The sequence below is a fragment of the Anomaloglossus baeobatrachus genome, chromosome 5 (genome assembly GCF_048569485.1).
Source record: "Anomaloglossus baeobatrachus isolate aAnoBae1 chromosome 5, aAnoBae1.hap1, whole genome shotgun sequence".
NCBI lineage: Eukaryota > Metazoa > Chordata > Amphibia > Anura > Aromobatidae > Anomaloglossus > Anomaloglossus baeobatrachus.
In genome coordinates, this window is record NC_134357.1 from 580241874 (window position 1) to 580251115 (window position 9242).

A 9242-nucleotide genomic window follows, 5' to 3' on the forward strand; every position below is an offset into this window, starting at 1 on the left:
GAAGGACCTGGTCCTTTTTTCCCACTAAAAATCGTATTAAAACACTCATTAGGACCTGGTCCTTTAGCCAACTAGGAATTAGCTTTCTCATAGAGAGCAGGCTAAGTCCCAGTGGGCAGAAGGACCTGGTCCTTTTTTCCCCACTATTATTATTATTATTATTATTATTTATTTATAGAGCACCATTAATTCCATGGTGCTGTACATGAGAAGGGGGTTACATACAAAATACGTATACAAGTTACAGTAGACAGACTAGTACAGAGGGAAGAGGGCCCTACCCTTGCGGGCTTACATTCTATAGGATTATGGGGAGGAGACAATAGGTGGGGTGTAGGTCAGGCGGCAGCTCCGCACGGTGGTCGGGCGGCAGCTCCGCACGGTGGTCGGGCGGCAGCTCCGCACGGTGGTCGGGCGGCAGCTCCGCACGGTGGTCGGGCGGCAGCTCCGCACGGTGGTCGGGCGGCAGCTCCGCACGGTGGTCGGGCGGCAGCGAGTTCATTGTAGATTGTAGGCATTTCTGAACAGGTGCGTTTTCAGGTTCCGTTTGAAGTTTGCAAGGGTAGGGGATAGTCTGACGTGTTGAGGCAGCGAGTTCCAGGAGACTGGGGATGCTCGGGAGAAGTCTTGGAGTCGGTTGTGTGAGGAGCGAATGAGAGAAGAGGAGAGGAGGAGATCTTGGGAGGACCGGAGGTGACGTGTTGGAGTGTAGTGGGAGAGTAGTTCGGAGATGTACGGAGGGGAAAGATTATGCACAGCTTTGTAGGTCAGTGTTAGAAGTTTGAATTGGATACGGTGGAAGATTGGAAGCCAGTGGAGGGACATGCAGAGAGGAGAAGCGGGGTGGTATTGAGGAGAGAGGTGGATAAGTCGGGCAGCAGAGTTAAGGATGGACTGGAGAGGGGCAAGCGTGTTGGCAGGGAGGCCACAGAGGAGGATGTTACAGTAGTCGAGGCGGGAGATTATGAGGGCATGCACTAGCATTTTAGTAGATTGCAAATTGAGGAAAGGGCGGATTCTGGAAATATTTTTGAGTTGAAGACGGCAGGAGGTGGTGAGGGATTGGATGTGTGGTATGAAGGATAAGGCAGAGTCAAAGGTCACTCCGAGGCAGCGAACTTTGGGTACTGGCGAGAGCGTGGTGTTATTTATTGTAATAGATAGATCAGGTGGAGAGTGTAGGTGAGACGGAGGAAAGATGATTAGTTCAGTTTTGGCCACATTGAGCTTTAGGAAGCGAGAGGAGAAGAAGGAGGATATAGCAGATAGACATTTCGGGATTTTGGACAGCAGAGATGTGGCATCTGGGCCAGAGAGGTAGATCTGGGTGTCGTCGGCATATAGGTGGTATTGGAAGCCATGGGACTTTATGAGTTGTCCCAGGCCAAATGTGTAGATAGAGAAAAGTAGGGGTCCTAGGACAGAGCCTTGAGGGACGCCAACAGAGAGATGGTGGGATGAAGAGGTTGTGTGGGAGTGGGAGACACTAAAAGTGCGATTTGAGAGGTATGAAGAGATCCAAGAGAGGGCAAGATCTCTGACACCAAGGGAAGAGAGGGTCTGTAATAGATATATAAATAAATAATAATAATAATAATAATAATAGGAGGGAGTGGTCAACGGTATCGAAGGCTGAGGACAGGTCTAGGAGTAGGAGTATAGAGAAGTGCTTGTTCGCTTTGGCAGTAAGCAAGTCATTTGTGATTTTAGTCAGGGCAGTTTCGGTGGAGTGATGTGGACGGAAGCCGGACTGTAGGTTGTCAAAGAGAGCGTTAGAGGAGAGGTGGGAGGAAAGTTCAGCATGGACATGCTGTTCCAGGAGTTTTGAGGCAAGTGGGAGTAGTGATATGGGGCGGTAGCTGGTAGTAGAGGTTGGATCGAGGGAAGGTTTCTTTAGGATAGGTGTGACTGTTGCATGTTTAAAGGCAGAGGGGAAGGTTCCAGTCGTTAAAGATAGGTTGAAGAGATGGGTTAAGGCTGGAATAAGGATGGTGGTGAGGTTGGGAAGGAGGTGGGATGTCATGGGGTCAAGTGCGCAGGTGGTGAGGTGCGCTTTTGAGAGCAGACGTGCAAGCTCTCCTTCGGTGATGGTGGGGAGGACGTTTATGGGGGAGGGGCAGTGGTCAGCTACATGAAGGGGTTGTGGTGGCTGAGCAGAGAAGACTTGCCTTATTAGGTCGATTTTTTCTTGGAAATAGGTGGCAAAGTCTTCTGCAGAAATGAGGGAGGTTGGAGGGGGCAGTGGTGGGCGAAGGAGGGAGTTGAAAGTGTTGAATAACTGTTTGGGGTTGTGTGTTAGAGAGGATATGAGGTTTCTGAAGTAATCGTGTTTAGCGGAGGTGAGGACTGAACGAAATGTGTGAATTGCATTTTTGAATGTGGTGAAGTCTTCCTGGGAGTGCGTTTTCTTCCACCGCCGCTCTGCAGCCCTAGACCTTTGCCTAAGTTTTTTAGTGAGGCTGTTGTGCCAGGGCTGTCTATTGATTCGTCTCACTCTGCCATGTACAAGGGGAGCGACTGAATCAATAGCTGATGTGAGGGTGGTGTTGTAGAAAGTAGTGGCGCTGTCTGTGTCGTGGAGGGACGATATGGAGGACAGTGGGAGGATAGAGTCGGCGAGGGTGTGCATGTTGAGGTGTGCAAGGTTTCTGCGGGGATGTGCTAGGTGCTGGACAGGGGGGGTAGGTGAGGAGGACAGGGCTGAAAAGGTCAGAAGATGGTGGTCAGATAGGGGGAGGGGGGAAGTTGTGAAGTCAGAAAGGGGACAGAGGCGGGTGAAGATAAGGTCTAGTGTGTGTCCATCTTTGTGGGTGGCAGAGGTGGACCACTGAGTTAAGCCAAAAGACGAAGCAAGGGAGAGGAGTTTGGAAGCAGCTTGTTGGCGAGTGTCAGTGGGGATGTTGAAGTCACCCATGATGATGGTATTAAAACACTCATTAGGACCTGGTCCTTTAGCCCACTAGGAATTAGCTTTCTCATAGAGAGCAGGCTAAATCCCAGTGGGCAGAAGGACCTGGTCCTTTTTTCCCACTAAAAATCGTATTAAAACACTCATTAGGACCTGGTCCTTTAGCCCACTAGGAATTAGCTTTCTCATAGAGAGCAGGCTAAATCCCAGTGGGCAGAAGGACCTGGTCCTTTTTTCCCACTAAAAATCGTATTAAAACACTCATTAGGACCTGGTCCTTTAGCCCACTAGGATTTAGCTTTCTCATACAGAGCAGGATAAATCCCAGTTGGCAGAAGGACCTGGTCCTTTTTTCCCACTAAAAATCGTATTAAAACACTCATTAGGACCTGGTCCTTTAGCCCACTACTAATTAGCTTTCTCATAGAGAGCAGGCTAAATCCCAGTGGGCAGAAGGACCTGGTCCTTTTTTCCCACTAAAAATCGTATTAAAACACTCATTAGAACCTGGTCCTTTAGCCCACTAGGAATTAGCTTTCGCATACAGAGCAGGCTAAATCCCAGTTGGCAGAAGGACCTGGTCCTTTTTTCACCATTACGAGTTGTATTAAAACACTCATTAAGACCTGGTCCTTTAGCCCACTAGGAATTAGCTTTCTTATGTAGAGCAGGCTAAATCCCGGTGGGCAGAAGGACCTGGTCATTTTTCCCACTAAAAGTCGTATTAAAACACTCATTAGGACCTGTTCCTTTAGCCCACTAGGAATTAGCTTTCTCATAGAGAGCAGGCTAAATCCCAGTGGGCAGAAGGACCTGGTCCTTTTTTCCCACTAAAAATCGTATTAAAACACTCATTAGGACCTGGTCCTTTAGCCCACTAGGAATTAGCTTTCTCATAGAGAGCAGGCTAAGTCCCAGTGGGCAGAAGGACCTGGTCCTTTTTTCCCCACTAAAAATCGTATTAAAACACTCATTAGGACCTGGTCCTTTAGCCAACTAGGAATTAGCTTTCTCATACAGAGCAGGATAAATCCCAGTGGGCAGAAGGACCTGGTCCTTTTTTCCCCATTACGAGTTGTATTAAAACACTCATTAAGACCTGGTCCTTTAGCCCACTAGGATTTAGCTTTCTTATGTAGAGCAGACTAAATCCCAGTGGGCAGAAGGACCTGGTCCTTTTTTCCCACTAAAAGTCGTATTAAAACACTCATCAGGACCTGGTCCTTTAGCCCACTAGGAATTAGCTTTCTCATAGAGAGCAGGCTAAATCCCAGTGGCTAGAAGGACCTGGTCCCTCTGCCCACTGGGAAATAGCCGGCTCTGGATAGAGAAAGCTAAATCCCAGTGGAAGGAGGGACCTGGTCCTTTAGCCCACTGGGATTTAGCTTTCTCTCTATAGAGTAGGCTATTTCCCAGTGGGCAGAGGGACCAGGTCCTTCTAGCCACTGGGATTTAGCCACGACCCCGGATATATGGCTGCTCTGTGCTTACAGGACCTGTGATGATGTCACACGGAGGGGAGGAGTCAGGGTCACATGATCAGCTCCTCAGTGTATGCAGGGCTCTGCTGTGCTGGGTGTCATGGCGCTGGGTGAGGGGAGGTTATGTCAGGGGGTCACAGTGAGGTAATGGAGGCTGTATGTAGACAGGACACATCCTGGAAGCCGTGGACGGACATGGAGCAGATATCCTGGAAATCCAGGGATGAGCAGTGAGGTATGAGGGGGCAGTGGCCACAGCTGTTTCTAGATTGTTCCAGAACTATTTACCCCGGCCACAGTAAGCGAGGGTCACTGAGCTTGTGAGGGGCAGTAAAGTCTGAGGGGGCCGGTAAGGGCATAGTTTACACACAATATCATAGTGTGACACAAGAGCAGAGTTTGGAGTTTTCCTTACAAGTTTCCCATTGGTTTTTGCTTTTATCTGCACCGTTCATCCCCATTTAATAACGGCTCCATGGACAATGCTACCAGGTGTGTGTCTTGTCAGATGTATGCCTGCCTTGAGCAGCCGTTGGAGGGTGAATATGTCTGCACTCGATGTCAGCGTGTTACATATTTGGAAGCCCAGGTAACTGATCTAAATATGCAGCTCACAACACTCAGGGGCATTGCAAACCTGGAGAGGAGTTTAGAGCTCACTGAGCGGCTCTGGCTGGGGCCAGTGCTATGGAGGAGGGTGGAGGTGGGGAAGGTCAGGACCCAGAGGTAGGTAGCTGGGTAACAGAAGAAGAGGTAGGGGGAAAAGTGTCAGGGAGCCCAGTCCTGATCCGGCACAACCTAGTAAATATGCCTGTGTGGCTGATATTAGGAATGCAGGACTAGGATCACTACAGCAGGACGTTGCTCCTAGTAACCAGGAAAATGGCTGCTGTAGGAAGGAGGGAAATAGGAGAGCAGCAAAAGCCAGATGGATGATGGTGCTAGGGGACTCTATAATTAGGCGGACAGACAAGGTTATTTTTCGTCGAGACCATGAATGCCGAACAGTGTGTTGTCTGCCGGGTGCTCGGATTCAGCATATTGCGGATCTGATAGATTGCTGGGTGGGGCTGGGGAAAATCCAGCAATCATGGTGCACATTGGTACTAATGACAAAGTTAAAAGTTAGAGGCAGATGGAAGGTCCTTAAAAATTATTACAGGGAACTAGGAGAGAAGCTGAAGTCCAGGACCTCCACGGTGGTGTTTTCAGAAATACTACCAATGCCACGAGCGTCACTAGAAAGACAGCGGGAGCTTAGGGAGATAAATATGTGGCTTAGGAATTGGTGCAGAAAGGAAGGGTTTGGGTTCATGGAGAACTGGGCCGACTTCTCAGTCAGCTACAGGCTCTACAGTAGGGACGGGCTGCACCTCAATGGGGAGGGTGCAGCTGTGCTGGGGGAAAAAATGGTCAGACGGATGTAGGAGCTTTTAAACTAGGATTTGGGGGGAGGGAGGGTAGTGGAACAAATAAAGGAATAGATAGAGCATATAGAGACAGTGAAACAGTAGGGGTCAATGAAGGATTAGGGGGGTCTGGGACATGCAAGAAAAGTAGGGAGGCAAAGAGTAAGGAATGTGTTAATACTATTAAATGTCTACTGGCAAATGCAATGTCTTGCAAAGAAAATTAATGAATTGGAGACTATTTAGAGGAAGGGGGGAAGGGCACCACCTAAATGGGATCTCCGGGTATACGGATACATATGCCAAAGGGAGAAGAAAAAGAGTATACCCACAGAGGGATCACCAAGAGATTATAAAAATAGAAAAATCTTTATTACAATTAGGAATACATATGGAACTCCACGCTGGGAGTAAACACACAAAGGACAATTAAAAACATTTAAAACAAACACATATCCCCTATGCCAAAGCACATATGAAATTGGTACTGAATAGATCAATATTATACACCACCCCTTAAATAAGTACAACCAGCAGTGCTATGACCTACTGTAAACTGGACACAGTGATATTTATTACGGTGCTAGAAAATAATAATATACAATATATCCGCATCAAAAAGGCTGAAAATACCCTTAGAAACACATTGGTAAGGTCACAGATATATGAAGCACTCCCATAGCATCTATAGTACAGGCAAAAAAAAAAAAGGGTGAGTCAGGCTCAGGTTTAGCGTGTAATAAAGCACACGGTGTAACCCTGAGCGACAGAGCCTAAACCACAAGATATTATTGATAGGACTTCTGAGAAAGGCTTGGCTATATTTTAGTGAAGTATATAAACAGGATTAGACATAACATCCATTCAACAGTTAAATAAGCCAGATGAAAAATATTAAACCAGTGCACATTGTCTGTATAGATCAATCCCTGTACAGATAATCAATTCTAGAAACTAGTGCATTCAGTTGGAGCACACAAACGGCAAATAGGGCATAAAGTAAGACTTAAACACAAAAACAGCAGCACATTGGATACGTGCTGCTGCTATGTTAGCTAGCCGAACATTGATACCAAAAACCTTTTCAGTGGCCCAGGTGTTACAGAAAAGCCCATACTCACTATCCTAATAACCAGGGAATACAGACAAAAACTAGGTTGTAGGAAGGGGGGAAAGCTTTGGCAGAGTTACCCCACGCGTATCGCCTCCAAACAGGAGGCTTCCTCAGGGGAAGAAAAATAGACAGTGTGTAGTCCAAAGTGTGTCATATTTAAATCATGCAGCAAATTGGGTAATTACTCACCAGCTTGCAGCTTGAGAGAGTGCAGCATTATAGTATAAGGTGTTTCTGCATGGCGGCCGCCATTTTGGCCGAATCACATGATTCGGCTGAAAACCCTCCCTAAGTCTCTACAGCTCATGCGTCCACAAGATGGCGCTGTTTAACATCAAAACTCATATTGCTCTGATGTGCAAGTCCTTATAGATGGAACATAACGGTATATAGGTAAAGTAACACATTTTGATTAAGTAGAATAACTTTACAGGGATAGGTATATCACACTCGGCGGCGCATGCGCAGTAACCGTTTATGGGAACTTAGTGCATAACTTGAGGTGTCACAGCACACTCGTACAGGAAATATCGGTAGCCACCAATATAAAACCCTAATAGTATAGAGAGCTTATTTATGCTTATTTTCTTTTATTTTACCGTCCCACTTCGGATATATAAGGTATTATAGATAACACCCAGCAATAAGTACGTGTGGTTAGTACAGGAAAACACAGAAAAAAAAAAAAAAAATTGGTATACCCAACTTGGCGGCGCATGCGTAGTAGCAGTTTATTGGGACTTAGTGCATAACTTAAGATGTCCCAGCACACTTGCACAGGGAATACCGATGGCCACCACTCTAAACCCCTGATGGTACACAATACTTATTTATGCTTATTTATGCTTATTTTACAGCCCCACTTCAAATGTATAGGGTATTATGAATAACACCCAGCAATATATAGATAGAATACAATTCTGTTCAACAAAGGTACAGTCCGCCAGCTTATGTGGCATATGTGCAATAACAATTTTATTGGGACTAAATACATGGCTTGTCAAAGCTCCCCATACCATGTGCAGGGAACACCAGTGACAACCACTGGAATACCCCATCACATGTGAGGCTTGTCAAACAGCCTCATCAAGCCTATAAGACAGATGATAGAGGAAGTTTTAGGGATCCATTACAGTCTGATATCACTCAAGGTGCATAGTCTAAGGGGATGGGCCCAGACAGAAGTCATCCTCCAATCCCATGAAAGATAACATTCTGGTACGGCTCCGTCAGTAGAACTCTAGAAACCTTAGGGGTACATCTTGAAATAGTGTAAATACATACGATGTTAAGGTCCCCATACAAAGGCTAGAAGAAAAAAAAAAAAAAATTTGTCAAGTGCCCTACACACAAACACAGTATAGATGTAACCAACAAGGAATCAATTATAACGTCCAGGACAGTATCTTCACTCTCTCCATGACCAGAAATAATGTCCTGCAGATATAGACGAGCGATAGAATGCTCCCAGGATCCTCACTTTGTTGGAGAAGCCTCAGTCGCTAAAAGGTAAGGAACAGAAATTCACAAATGGTCAGAGATCACAAGTCTTTGTAGAATCCAGTATATAACAATTCCTCATTTAACCCATGGGGGGCCAGACTCTTGAGGTTGTAAATCCATTTGGATTCCTTCTGCAACAGCTCCTTTATAGGGTTCCCTCCCCTAATGCCTGTTTTGACTGAATCAACAATCATAACTCTCGCATTGGTATAGCGACCCCCATGGTATGTTAAAAAATGTGAGGCCACAGAGGTGAGTGTCTTCCCTTTCTTCAAATCCGCAGTAGCTGTGTTTATGTTGGAGAAGTGTTGTTGAATTCTCTTTCTTACCTCTTGGCTTGTCTGGCCTACATACAGCTTTGGGCAATTGCAGATGAGTACATAGATCGCATTTCTGGAACGGCAATTAAAATAGGCACTGCTGGAAATCCGCCTAGGAAAGATCGATAAGAGGACATGATCACTCGCCTGCATGTGCGGACACACTGAGCAAGAACCACAGGGAAAGGTACCTCTCAGTCTGGTACCCGTCCCCAGGCTCTGTACCGGTCTTTTAAAATGGCTACTGGAGAGAATGCCACCCAAATTCTGGGCCCTCCTGGCCACCAAACTCGGTTTTTCCTCCAAAAAAGGGACCAATTTTCTATCGCTACGTAGAATGTCCCAATTTGATTGAAAGAGTTCATAAAGGTCCTGCCACTGATTATTGAAGGCAGTGATCATACTCACTGTTGCTCCTTTCCGTCGAACTTTTGGCTGTAGTAGGGTCTCCCGTGTTAGGGCTTTGCAGTCCTGCAGAGCACTTGAAACCACGTTCCTCGGATAGCC

General features: G+C 46.5%; 1 long non-coding RNA gene across 1 annotated transcript; it reads right to left on the reverse strand.

The window, feature by feature from the left end:
* Window positions 1–7732: 7732 nt before the first annotated feature.
* On the reverse strand, window positions 7733–9242 carry LOC142312463 (uncharacterized). The gene is made up of 3 exons (XR_012754390.1): window positions 9144–9242; window positions 8745–8847; window positions 7733–8414 (listed from the first exon to the last, which is right to left on the reverse strand). It is a non-coding gene; the product is annotated as an uncharacterized LOC142312463 (long non-coding RNA).